The sequence below is a fragment of the Microtus pennsylvanicus genome, chromosome 3, assembly GCF_037038515.1.
Source record: "Microtus pennsylvanicus isolate mMicPen1 chromosome 3, mMicPen1.hap1, whole genome shotgun sequence".
Classification (NCBI taxonomy): domain Eukaryota; kingdom Metazoa; phylum Chordata; class Mammalia; order Rodentia; family Cricetidae; genus Microtus; species Microtus pennsylvanicus.
In genome coordinates this window covers 40,834,899-40,849,311 of record NC_134581.1, presented here as the reverse complement: position 1 = coordinate 40,849,311, position 14,413 = coordinate 40,834,899, and the positions used below count along the sequence as shown (strand labels likewise).

The 14,413-nt window shown below is 43.7% G+C and overlaps 1 protein-coding gene across 7 annotated transcripts in view; it reads left to right on the top strand.

Annotated features, from left to right (window-relative positions):
- Positions 1-715: 715 nt before the first annotated feature.
- Positions 716-14,413, top strand: part of Myo6 (myosin VI) — a 133,629-nt gene continuing 119,931 nt past the window's right edge. For all 7 annotated transcript variants that reach the window (XR_012909986.1, XM_075965125.1, XM_075965124.1 and 4 more), the window contains exon 1: positions 716-931. The gene's annotated coding sequence lies outside the window, so the exon portion shown is untranslated. The remainder of the gene's footprint in view (positions 932-14,413) is intronic.

Here is a 14,413-nt window from a genome sequence, read left to right as displayed (position 1 = left end):
AGCCAGGGAAGGGCAAACTTCCTTCTGTGGTCCAGTCCTCCGGGGGGCCGAACAGGAAGTTGACGCAGGCATGTGGAGAGCTGCGTGAGGGGCACAGGCCTAGTAGCTATCAGGCTGTGCCACCCAGAGCCCCGCACATGAGTGCGTCCCCGCTCACTCTCGACTTTCCTCCAGCTGACTCTGCGGTGCAGATGCACGGGACCCGCGATGGGGGACTGGGAACAACCTTTACTGCGACGAAGGGAACTTCGTGTGACCACCTGCGGCAAGCTCCTAGCAGGGATGAACCCAGAGCCTCTCAGTTCCTTCCCGACCCTGCGCCCCCCCTTTCCAGGTCGCTCGCCATTAAGCCCCGCCCCTTCCCTGTATCGCATTCTCGAGTCCTGAAGCTCCGCCCCTTTCACCACAAGCTCTCCGAGGCCTCCCCTTCCCAGGTCCCCCGACCCGGCGTGCAGGGATCCCGCTCTTCTCAATTCATGCACCCCATCCCACCACACGTCTTGAGGCCCGCACCTCCGTTTCTTCATTCCTAAGACCCCGCGCGTTTCAAATCCGCCCCGCCCTCCTCCCTTGGGCTCCGCCCCTCTCAGACTTCGCTCCTTAGGGCCCCGCCCCCTAAACGGCCCCGCCTCTTGGCCATGAAGACCCGCCCTTTCCCTAATCGCCCCGCCCCTCTACCACTAAGTCACGCCCCCGCCCCCGCCTCCCGCCCCTTGGGCGCTCCGTAGAAGTGACGTGGGCTGCGGGCTGGGCACTCAGCAAGGCTCCGGCCAGCGGGCGGAGACCGATCCGGGATCTGTCCCAGCAGGAAGCGAATCCCGGCGGCCGACGACTCCGGTGCTCGCTCTCGGCCGCGGCGTCGCGCTCTCCCTTCGCGCCTGCAGCCCGGCATCCTCTCCGCAGCCGCGACCCTTCGCACCTGCCTCGCTGGGTGAGTGTGTGAGCTTGCTCGTCCGCCTGTCCCTGCCGCCTTGGCCTCTGCTCGGCTGAGCGCGGACCGGAGCGCTGGCTTCCCATTCCCGGGACGCCGGGGCGCCTGTCATCTGACGCTGCTGCGTCCCCGGTCCCGGGAGTCCCACCCGACATTGCGAGGTGGTTTTATTTTCTCCTTTGGAAGCACACTGAAAATTCTACACAGACTAGTTTGTTGTCAGAAGTAGAGATCAAATGATGCCATTAATAATTTAGCCGTGTCGAAGACCTTGGTTGCGTTCTGCAGAGCTGAAACTTTAGTCCTTGAGCGGTCTAGTATCTTGAGTGTGAGTTTTATGGATGGGTTGCTGAAAAAAAAATAACTTCGTTAGTTAATTCCAAAACGCCTTAAACTAATTTAAACACGCTAGCTCTGGATTGTATTTTTAAATAGGAAATAATTTGATAAGGCCATTCTTTCATTATCTATGTGAGGAATATTTACACAGAGTTACATTTATCTGGCAAAAAAGTATGTAGGGCAGGACTATTTAAATCCTAATGTGAAGATATTATTGGGGCGCTACCCAAACGCTGTTCCGAGTTCATATGTGCTGAAAAAAAGCTTCGTTTGCACTTCTGGTACAGTTGTAGGATGTTCGAATATTGTCCCCTTAAGACTTTCAGCAGTCCTTGAGGCTCAGCTGTAACTATCTGCACACCGTAAAATGTGAGTCTTAATGGTCGTGGTACAAAGGTTGGCCTCTGAACAGCAGCGTTTCTGTACAAATTAACTCAACTTCAAGATGTCTTTGGCTTGTGGCCTCTTAACTGGGAAATGTTTAGTGAAAAAAGTCACCTTAGTGCCCTCTAGCATTAATTTTAGAAATAGTCACAAATGTTACAAGGGAACCGGAGCAAGAGCCAGAAACAATGTGGCTCTTCAGAATAGCTCATTGACTTTTAAATGTCCGCTCATTTTTGGTGTTTTCCGCTGCAGGAGTAAACATGCACAGTGGTAAACAGAAGTCATTTTAGTCTGATGCTCATTTTGTGTATGTGATCTGTTACCTGATTATTTTTCTTCTTTTCCAGTTATGTAAAGTTACTTGTAAATGACAGGGACCTAATACTACCATTAAGCAAAGACTGTTGTGATGAAATGTTTAGTTAAAAAGCTATGCAATCTAGAATATGCATACGCTCTTTATCACCTAGACACATGAGCAAAAAAAGTGAACAACTAAGATATTTAATGGAAACTACAACAACATATTAAAAACAAAGATGGTAAATTATAGTCCATAGGGGCTTATCTGAAAGGGATTTTCCCCTGTTTATGCGATCAAGTTTTAAAATAACAGTGGCCAGGAAATCTGAGAGAGGCCAAAGGCTCTTCTCTCATCCTGTTGTGGCTTTGCCTGGAGTCTGTGATGGATCATTTATTGTTTAGACAACTGGTCTGTATCTGGATTCTGAAAAGCAGCTGCCTTTAAACAGTTTTAAAGATTTCCACCACGCAAGGGCTGGATAAATATATAAGCACTCCACATTTAAAAAATTCACTAGTTTTTAACTTTCTCTTGGTACTTAAAGCTTCACTTAGCGTACATAAAATGCCAGTTTTAAAAAGTCAGGTTTGGGAGTATAATTTAGTGGGTAGAACCCTTGCCTAGTGTATGGGAGGCCCTGGGCACTAAATTTTTTATTTTTCTGTAAAAATGTTTTAATAAAACATCTTATTTAAACATAAAGGATTGATAAAATCATTACAATTTGAGTAAGTCTCACACAGTATAATGGGGATTCCAAGAAAGAGATATTTTGTATCAGTTTCTGAACTGGCAATTTAATATCGGTGTAACACACCAGCAGAAGGTTTGATTTACAAAATCATTTTCCGGGTTGATGGCCTTGTTCTTTTATAGAGGAGAAAACAGAGGCTCAGGGAAGGAAATGCTTGCATGTGGCTTTGGAGGGGACAAAGTCCGGACTCTGCATATACTTGGTAGTCTTCTGACAGTGAAGTCCCCTGCCCTGTTTCGCCAGAAGTTGCTTTGAATTTCTGTTCACTTGGTGAACCAGTGAGAGACCTTTGTAGAGCTGGTCTGGAGATTTGAAGATGGTGAGGATCCGTGCATGGAGTCTGGAACGAATTGAAAATTCTGTGTCTTTTTTTCTCAAGGCCTTGAGCAGTGGGCTGGTGCTATGGCATCATTTCTGGGGTAGTTCCAGCATGTAATAAGTATTATGTGCTTTTCATCTTGATAGGCTTATAGGAATTAACACTGCAATCTAATCCTGGATTGATTTCAGTATATCTGAGCAGTATATGATGTTTCTGTTTAGGATAGAACTTCAGTGGTTTTGCTTCATGTGAACGATATTGTTGCTCCAAAATACAGCAACTGCCTCTTAAATATTATTCAGTTAACTCTAATCTTAGGTGGGGAAACAATGCTTCAGGATTAAGATATCCAGGCCTGTGAGTTGGCTTAGCAGGTAAAAGCACTTGTCTGCATCCCTGCTGCCGAGTTTGAGCTCATGAGAAACAACTTCTGTGAATTGCCCTCTGACTTCCATATATACGCCATGTCACATAGCCATAAACCAATAATTATAATTTAAGAAATAAAAAATAAAGATTAAGACATTCTCCTACCTCCACCTCCTGAGTTTTGGGATATATATATATATATATATATATATATATATATATATATATACTTGCAGCTCAGACCCTATGCTTTTGGTGCTGGTATCAAACCTACCTCCATGCTAGGCAGGCAGTTCATCAGGGAAACTACATCTTTAGTTGAGGACAAATTTTATCTATCTATCTATCTATCTATCTATCTATCTATCTATCTATCTATCTATCATCTATTTCTCTGTCTGTCTGTCTGTCTATCTGTTGTTGTGTGTATATAATTTGGGTGTACACACGTGGAATACCTATGAAAGCCAGGGACAGTTTTGTGGAGTTAGTTTCGGTCAAACTCAGATCATCATGTTTGCATCCCAAGTGGTTTTTATCTGCTGAGTCATCTTGCTACGTCCCTCCCTCCCTTTTGAGGTAGGGTCTTACTAGTAGGTACTAGTCTACTAAGTAGGTATTAGTCTCACTATGTAGCCCTGACTGGTCTGGAACTCACTGTATCGACCTCTAATCCACAGGGACACATTTATCTCTGCCTCCTGAGTGCTGGAGTTAAAGGTAGATACCATCACACCTAGCTTATTCAGTGTTTTTTGATCAAAATGATTTGTGGCTTTTCAAAGAAAATTTGATATTTGTGTGTGTGTGTGTGTGTGTGTGTGTGTGTGTGTGTGTGTGTGTAAGCATACATCTGGATGCATGTAGAGACCAGAAGAGGGTATAACACCGCATGGGCCTGGAGCTAGAAGTGATTGTGAGCTGTCCATCTTGGGTTCTAGAAACTAAACTTGAGTCCTCTGGAAGAACAGCAAGGGCTTTTATCCTCTGAGCCACCTCTCAAGCTCTTCAAACCTTCTTCCTTCCTTCCTTTCTTCCTTCCTTCCTTTCTTCCTTCCTTCCTTCCTTCCTTCCTTCCTTCCTTCCTTCCTTCCTTCCTTCCTTCCTTCCTTCCTCTCTCCCTCCTTTCCTTTCCTTTCCTTTCCTTTCCTTTCCTTTCCTTTCCTTTCCTTTCCTTTCCTTTCCTTTCCTTTCCTTTCCTTTCCTTTTCCTTTTCCTTTTCCTTTTCCTTTCCCTTTCCCTTTCCCTTTCCCTTTTCCTTTTCCTTTCCCTCAAGCTTCAAGAGTATCCCTTGAGCTGTAATACACCTAAAGGGATGAAATGGCAAGATCCTTTTGGATAGATGTATAGGGAAACAGGGACAGCTGAACTGGGGCCACATGTATAGGGGGTTTTCTTATTGGAACTCTTAGAAATTTGCATCCAAGGATACTAATATTCTAATGTAAATGAAAAATCATCCAATGGTTTAAATATGAATCATTAATGTTTGATTGGTAAAAGGCTTTGTTTTTCTTTTAGGAGGAGGTGAGAGTACAGATAATTAAGAACTAACCAGAGTTACATAACTTAGTTTTTAAATAACTTAGTGTAAAATAGCATATTATTGAGACATTAGATAATGTTTGGAGGTACCAGGAACTTTTATATTTATAACTTTTGTATGCTTTTATTTGATAGATATTAGTGGGCAGGTGAAAGCATAAATATTAGTATAGCAATAACATGAAGGTTTGAGAAATCACCACAAATGCACCAAAATTTTCTCTGTGAGTACTGAAGCCTAGGAAATAAACCCAGCTCACAATTCTCGCATCTTTAGAAATCTTGTTGGTGTTAAATAGAGAGGAGATAATTGGCTGTGCAGAAAGCATGCGTCAGGTGAAACCAAAACACCAAAGCACATTCCTTCAGCATATATTCACATAGGGCGAATACTAATATTCATGCTGACTAATATGCACCAGGGAAGCTCCCAGCAGAGACACAGGCATCTTTTGTGTGTGTCTGTTACGTCACTTGTTATTGTATTTGAAAGTAACCAGGGGTTGGAGAGATGGTTCATCGGTTAAGGGCACTTGTTGTTCCTCCAGAGGACCAGAATTCGGTCCCCAACATCCTTGCTGGATGGCTCACAACCACCTACAAATCCAACTCCAGGGCATTTTGTGTGCCCTCTTCTAACCTCTGCAGACACCCACACATATGTAGCATATACTTACGCAGATACATACAAATAAATAAAACTATTTATTTATTTTTTTATTCTAAAGAAAGTAATCAGCTGATTAACCTTTACAAGGTGAGCTCTGTGTGGCAGAGTTTTGGTGATGATGGATCTTTGGATCTGGGAAATATCAAGATTGGCAGATGTCTAGGAAGATACATTGAAATCAGTCATTTAAAATCTACAAAGAGACCCAGTGGCAGAGCCTGTAGTTCAGGTATATGGGAGACTGATGAGGCAGGAGATTGAACTCATGTTTTTACAGCCAATCCAGGCACTATGACATGATCCCATCTCAAAAAAAAAAAAAAAAAAAAGCCTAGCATGTATGGAGTCCTGGACCCTGGACCGGATTTCTACACTGTGTGACCCTGGATGCAGTGGTACTTCTCTGTAACCCCAGCACTCAGGAGGCAGAGGCAGGAGGACCCTTGGGAGTTTGAGGCCGGCCTTGACCCCCACCCCGGTTAAAATCTGAAGGTATTAATGTCAAAAGGAATACCTTCCTTGTGTGACTATCATATGCTCTCTCCCTCCCCCCACACATATGGAAATAATTTCAAATGTGTTTTTCTCTTAAAACAACTTGATAAAACAGGCATAGCAAATTTATTCTTGTTTTGCAGGTATGAAAATTAAGATTCAAAACCTTAACCAGTACTTAATGTCCTTTAGAAGCATCTCTGAAGACGGACCATCTCTCTATTCCCAAGATGGTAGGCTCCCCAGCAGTGTTTCTCTACTCCCGAGTGTTAGGATTAATCTGTTAGCAAGTAACTTACTTCATGTTGTGATTTTAATCCAGACACTTCGAATTCTGAAAAATCAAAATCAAGGACACTTAAATTTTGTTGCTCCATTTTTTTTTTTTTTTGAGAGTCTTGCCATGTAAACAGGCTGGCCTCTAATTTTCTGATTTGCCAATCTCTACCACAGTCTCCCTTGGCACCACTAGGCTTTGTGGTTGCAGGCTCTATTGTGTGTGTGTTTTACGCCCCCCCCCCCATGTATGTTTTGTCTTTTTGTTTTGTTTTTGGGAGAAAGGGTTTCTCTGTGTAACCCTGGATGTCCTGGAAATTGCTCTATAGACCAGGCTGGCCTTGAACTCAGAGATCCACCTGCCTCTGCCTCCCAAGTGCTGGGATTAAAGGCGAGCGCCATCACCGCCTGTCTCTTTTGTGTGTTTTTCATGGCAAGTAGATGAACACAAAGCTTTAATACTTGTGCTGTAGCTACAGACAGGTTGGTAATGAACTTTCTAGCTAGAGACTTTTTCAGGAAAATAAATAACTGGTTAGACACAAAGGAGAAAAATGCTCCGCAGAAATTTTGATAATACCTTTTATTACTTACTGTATTGGTATTGATCTAACGGTCATCAGTCTTTTGGTAAGGAATCTTTGGAGACTGTGTCTGTGTGGGATGGTTCCGATATGCCTTCATTCATTTAACAAATGTTTGCGGGGCTAGAGAACTGATTCACAAGTTCAGAGCACTCTCTGGCTGCTTTTTCAGAGGACCGAAGTTCAGTTCCCAGCACCCACACTGGGCAGCTCCTTAAGTCCCTGCAAGTCCAGTTCCAGGAGATCCAGTGCTGTGTTTGGCCTCAGGGTATCTGCACACAAATGATCCCCCCCACCTCTTTTTCTCTCTGTCTCTGTCTCTCTCTCTCTCTCTCACACACACACCTTAAACATTTGTGTGTTTACTAGCGACCAGGAAGTGCTCTCAGCCCTGGGGATGTGATGACTATACTGAGGCCAAGTCCTTGTGCTGTGTGACATTTCATTGTTGTTTTGAATTAAGTTAATTATAGACTTTTCATTCCAGTATGTAATCAACAGGGCAGACTCTAAAGTTGGGAAATAGACAGTTGTCAAGGCAGTGTAATTTGAGGGCTACTGAAAGACTTATTTGCCCTAAAATATTCTCCTCCCGGAGACGCCCACTGCGCCGGGTTATGGCAGTTTCATCTCTCTGCGCATAAATACCAGGATGTTTCATTGCTCATCATGGTGTCAGGACACAGGGCCCCTGTGCTGGTAGGAGAGGAGCTGGTGTAATTTAAATTGTAGCTGTGGCTTACTGGGCTTTAACTATGTGCCAGGTACAACGCCACAAGAGTAATTGAGTCATGTTGGTTAGTCACAGTGTCACCATTGGGGCTTGGCACCGTGACTCGTTTTACATATTGGGAAACTGAGACAGAGACACGGAATTTGCTCAAGCTCACAGCCGACATCCAGATCCCCTTAGCGTGTAGTAGGTACTTACGTGGACAGAGTGCTTATACATAGCACTGGCTTCTGTTCTGTGTGCGGCGCAAGGTGGAAAGGAAAAGCCTTGGAGAAGCAGATGAGAGTGGAGAGAGGAGGGAGTGGGGGAAGGTAGGTGGGCATTCCTTGATAACTGCTTGCCCCTTAGGTAGGTTTATGCCTTCCTGTGGAAGCTCTGGGGCCTTTAAACATGAATGTTTATGGGTCTCCTTCACTGGTAAGAGGCCCTAGGCACACCCAAGAGGTTTTTTTTTTCCCCTATAATCATTAACTCCATCAAATTAATTTATTTGGGTTTCAGTTTTCTCATTGTAAAGTGGAGGCCATGCTGCTTACCTGGAGTGCCTGTTTGTTTATTTAATTTTTGTTTTGCTTTTTAATTTTTTGTTTTTACATCCCACCAAAATTTCCCATTCCTCCCCTCTTTCCAATTCCTCCTCCCACCCTCCCTCTTATCCCCCACTTCCATCCACTCCCTCCTTCACTGTTTCTCCTCAGAATCAGGAAGACCTACAATGGATATCAGCCAGCCAAGGTATATCAAGTTGCATTGAGACAAGGCTCCTCCTCCTTCTCTTCTTCTTAAGATTTAATTGACTTTACCTCTGATTCTTCAATAGCCATCAGTCTAGATACAGAAATGGTTCAGAATGTCCCCGTCTTGATCATCATCTCACCTTCCTTTGGTCATGTGTAATGGGGGACTTTTCACCCAAAGAGTAAGAAAGGAATGTGCTAGAGACTTGGGTAGAATCCCGAATGTGGCTACTGTTCATTTTGAAATTTAGCTGTGCAACAGAATTACCCTGGGAGTTGGTAAAAACACAAAGAAGGTGAGGGCAGGGCCCAGTGTCAGCTTTTAATAAGCTTGCCTTTCATTTACAGGCATAGCAACATTTGAGAAGGGCTGGCTTACAGCTTTTCTTCTCCCTCTTCTTAGGAAGGGCTTCAACAAGAAAGCAAGTGGTTTGGATTATGCCGGAGATGTGAGGAAGAAGGAAGTGAAATTTCCCCTACCAGAATCCTTTCGCTGATTTTTTTTTAAAATCTTACTTGAAGCTTCCGGCATTTATATTGAGCCAGAATAATACAGTGTTAATTTTCATAGCTAAATTAAATTAAAATGACTTTTAGCATTAACTGTTTTTGTTTAGAAGCGAGTTAATATGTCACTCTTAAACTGTCATAAAAATAGCAGGAATAAATATCTGCTTGTACAGGTCATAAGGAAAAAGTTTTAAAAAGGTTTAGTTAGATTTTTTTTTAGCATAAACTGATAAAGAGCAGAGTCGGTAGTGTTAGTCATACCAGGCAAAATAGCAATAGGAAAGAGGACTCTTCTTGATGATGCAAAAGACAGCGGTGTTTGCAGCAGTTAGGGAGCAAACAAGGGTAGCTAAGCATTGAGGGACTAGCAGAGAAGGCGGCCGTTCTCTGGAGATCACCAGAGCTGAGAGCTGGCACTGTGGAGGAGGGCCAGTGGGAGCTGTGACTTTGAGGCAGAGCTAGAGGAAGGGAGGTCCCCTCACTTCTGCCTCGGGCCTTGGCCTGAGACTTCCATTGGCAGAACCTAGCTGGGGAGCTAAGCGACTCTCTGCAGGCTGCTCCTCCCCACAGCGGCAGAGCAGCTGCACAGCTGTGGGAGGGCAGATGGGGAAGAGCTGGGAGATTAATTAGAACCCTTGGGAATTGGAAGCATTCTCTTGGTGAACTTTAAATAACTTGTTAGCATTGTGATAGATCTCTAAAATGCGTGGGATTATTTGTATATGACATAATGAAGATGTCTTCAGTTTCTCATTTAACTAAACATCTAACTATCATCTCTCTCTCTCTACCTAGCTATCTGCACAGATTATATTTCCCAGTGAGAAATATAATCTATGTCTGTTAAAGACTTTTCATTACTATACCATTTTTCACCATTTGGTATTCTTGGTTTAGTTAAATAGATGGGTTTCTGTAAAAAAAAATTAAATAACTAAACAAATTATTTGCAGAGTCATTGCTCTGACTTGTATTTCTTACTTACTAGGCCAGTGTTTGTTTGTTTGATGCTGTGGGACAATGGTCTGTACTCTGTCACTTGTATTTTAAATAAATGCTGATTGGCCACCAGCCAAGCAGGAAGTATGGGCGGGGCAACCAGGCAGGAAGTAGAGGCGGGGAGATGAGAATTCTGGGAAGAGGAAAGATTCAGTCTGCAGCTGTCATCCGGACACAGAGCAAGCAAGATGTGACTGCCTTGTGGAAAAAGGTACCAAGCCACGTGGCTAACAGACAAGAATTATGGGCTAATCTAAGGTATAAGAGTTAATAAGAAGCCTGAGTTGCTAGGCCAACCAGTTTATAATTAATGTAGACCTCTGTGTGTTTCTTTGAGACTAAACGGCTGTGGACCTGGCGGGACAGAAACCTCTGACAGCAGTTTGAGTCAGGGTTTCACTGTGTCGCGGGGACTGCCCTGGAACTTCTGGAGTTTCTCCCTGCCTGTGGAGATCACAGCTGTGAGATGGCTTCACCTGGACTTTTCTGGTAGCAAAATACTTGATGTAGTAACAGCTACTAGAAGTAAAGCAACAAAAAGTTATCCCTCCTGCTCACTCCAGCTTCACCAGTGATCTATTCTTTGTGTGTCCTGGAGACTGAACCCAGACACTTGCTAAGGGCAACTGTTCCCCCTTAGCCAGTCTTAATCCTAGAAAAGTCTGTTATGTTGGATACATTGACTAGAGGGACTAAAGAAAGTTTGTCTACTTAAAGAGATAGTACAAAGGCTCTTAGGATACAAGCAATATTTTCCTCCAAAATAACAGATAATTCACATTTCCTTTCTTCTCTCAAGGGGTCCACTGACAGAGAAGCTCTGTCCAATAGCTTTCTCAAAACTGTATTAGATACTTTTCATAAGGCTGTGACAGAATGCCAGACAGAAGCAACGTAAGGGAAGGGTTTATTTTGGCTCGCAGTTTGAGGGGAGACATTCCACTGTATGGAAGCTGTGGTGCTGGGAGTGTGAGGCAGTTGGCCACGTTGCTTCTGCAGTCAGGAGTAGAGGGGATGAGTGTTGGTGCTCAGCTGGCTTCCTCCGTTTACCCTTTAAATTCTGTCCCAGACCCTTGTCCATGCAGTCACGCTGCCCTATTCGTGATGAGTCGTCCTCCTCCATGAAACCTTTTAGAAATATTTTAGAAACCTCAGCAGTGTGTCTGTCTGTGAGAGGTGATTATAAAGGAAGTAATAAAAAAATGTTTGCTTCACTTTTATGTGTATGGGTGTTTTGTCTGCATGTGTTTTTGTGCACCACATTCATGGTGTGCACTTGGATCCAGAAGAGAGCATTATATCCCCTTGGACTCAATTTACAGACGGTTGTAAGCCACCATGTGGGTGCTGGTAATCGAACCCTGGTTCTTGGAAGAGCAGCCACTGAGCCGTCTGTCAAGCTCCCAATCCAGTCATTGTTCAGTGAAGATTAGCCATTAGCTGGGTGGTGGTGGCACGCACCTTTAATACCAGCACTTGGGAGGCAGAGGCAGGCAGATCTCTGTGAGTTCGAGGCCAGCCTGGTCTACAAGAGCTAGTTCCACGACAGGCTCCAAAGCTACAGAGAAACCCTGTCCCGAAAAAAAAAAAAAGGAAGAAGAAGATTAGCCATCATAGCCAGATTGCCTAGTATTGAGAAAATTTGTCAGACATCTGACTCCAAGAATTTTGCATACAAATAAAGGCTACCTTTCATTGAGGTTTTTAAAAAATACTTTTCTCAGCTTTTTTAAAATTCTTTTTCTATGGTCTGTGTCATCAAAAGGAGAAAAAGGTTTGGGATCAGCTCATTACTGGAATATTCAGGTGTTTTCTCTGAGTGTGGTTTTCTTTTTTCCATTTTAAAGAGGCAATGTCAAGTATTTGTAACAACCCCTTTATTTAAAAAAAACATTTTTGTTATTACACTTATTTTGTTTATGTGTGGAGGAGTGTATATAAATATATGTGTGTGTTTGTATCAGAGGGCAATTTATGGGTGGGGCCCAGGGATCAAACTCAGGTTGTCAGTCGCAGTAGCTGGCACCTTCACTCATGGTATGTTCATTTCAATTAGAATTTGATATTTACTAATAGATTCTAATTTCCTCCCTCCTTCTCTTTCCTCCCTCCCTACATTCCTTCCTTTTTTTTCTTTTTTCCTTCTCTTTCAGCCAGGAAGACCACATAGATTAGGCATTTAGAAGTAAGCTGTTTATTTGGCAATTTTAATGAGCTGTTAAAAATAGAGAGCATGCAGTGCTGGCTTGCATGATGCTGCATGGGAATGCAGGCCGCTCTTTGCTAAAGGCGTGTTTCTGGATCTGGGCCATGATGCATGGACTTTGGTCCTTCGGGATCTTTAGATCCTGGCTTCTTGGCATGCCATATTGAAATGGATTACTGTGTACTTTGAAACAGAAGAACACAGGAGAGTTATTGCTTACCCGAATGAAAGACTTTTAGGCTCCTGGGTCAGCTTCAGGACTTATGGGCTGCACAATTACACACTGCAAAGTGGACTTCACTGTGCTCGCATTTATCCTTGCAGCTGAGAGCTGAGGCCTGAGTAACTTGCTGAGGGACAGAAGTGAGGTGTAGAGCTACGCCTGCCTTCAGCCGAGCTGGCTCCAGAATCTTTGTCTAATTATAATCTTAAATTCACCTTTCTTTGTGTTCTTTTAAAGACACGGAACTTTGAAAAATTCTTTAAGATTTAAAAAAATTTTTTTTAGAGAGTGTGTCTTACTGTGCAAATCTAGTTGGCCTATAACTTAATTATTTATCAGCCTGGCTTCTAACTCATAAAAATTCTCCTGTCTCTGTTTCCTGAGTGTTGGGATTAAAGACATTTGCCCTCTCGCCCCCAGGGTTAATCTGTTCTTTACACATACCCAACAAGGGATGATCAGATTGATTCCTGTGGCTGCTGCCCACTTACAAGACCTCTCCTAAGTACCCATGTTCCTGCTGAATCTGGACTTCCCCCCAGGTTTCCATTGCCTCCCAGCTCCAGCCTCCACTGCCAGCTGGTGAGATAGGGGAGAACTAGACATACAGAAACGGAGCCGTTCCTCCCAAGTATCGGTTTTAATATGTACTTGGTGTATCTCCTTTAAACAGTTGTTTTCTTGTTTCTTGTGTGTAAAGGAAATGAACTGATTTGTGATATTTGCTACTTTGGGAGGAGTCTCATTTATTCCAGGACTCGGCTGACAAGATGGCCCTGCAAAGTGGGTAAAGGTGCTTGCTGTGCAAGCCTGGTGACCTGAATCCCATCCCTGGAACCCATGTGAAGATGGAAGGAGAGAACCCACTCACCGAGGGGCCTCTGGTTTGCACCTGGCACCTGTACCCGCCTCCCCCAAAGGATACATTTTAAAAAGGGACTCGGTAGTGATTTATTTTGTAAGGGGAAGAATCTTTTTGAAAACAAATCATTGTTTTCTAGACTATACTAATAAAATACATCCTTACACCTTGTTTTTGTATAGTCACAGTTCTAGCTATATGTGCATTTGGTTTAAAGTGCCAAAATGAAATTTGGTCTCATTTTGCTTTTCATATTTTCCTTGAAGAATGGCTGGATGATACTATACACTGAAGTGCACTTCAGTGGGCTTACCTATGGGAGGAAGCCCTCTTTTGAGCAGTAGTGTGAGCTTCAGCATATGGCACTGTAATAAGTTATTTTCCTGTTGTGAAATTCCTGAGTTTTAGACCTACAAGATGGCTCAGGAGATAAAAGAAAGCCTGACCACCTGAGTTTGAACCTTGGATTCCATTTGGAAAATTGGGTCCCAACAGTTGTCCTATGACAACTATATGTTTGAGGGGATACACACACACACACACACACACACACACACACACACACACACGTTAAATAGGTCGGGCATCATGGTGCTCACCTTTAATCTCAGCAAGCAGAGGCAGATGGATCTCTGGGAGCTCAAGGCCAGCATCCTCTATATAGTGAACTCTGGAACAGTCAGGGCTGCATACCAGAGACACTCTGTCTAAACAGCAACAACAGCAGCAGTAGTAATAATAATGCCCAAAGCAAAAATAGTAGGTAAAACTGATGGAGGAAGGTCATTGGTTAATTATAATAAAGAAACTGCTTGGCTCTCATAGGTTAAAACATAGGTGGGTGGAGTAAACAGAACAGAATGCTGGGAGGAAGAGGAAGTGAGCTCAGACTCGACAGCTCTGCTCTCTGGAGCAGATGCCATGCTCCCCTCTCCCGGGCACACGCGATGAAGCTCCTACCCAGGGTGGATGTAGGCTAGAATCTCCCTGGTAAGCCACCTCGTGGACTACACAGATTATTAGAAATGGGCTAGTCCAGGTGCGAGAGTTAGCCGAGAAGAGGCTAGATATAATGGGCCAAGCAGTGTTTAAAAGAATACAATTTGTGTGTTGTTATTTCGGGGTATAAGCTAGCCAGGCGGCCGGGGTGCCAGGGACGCAGCC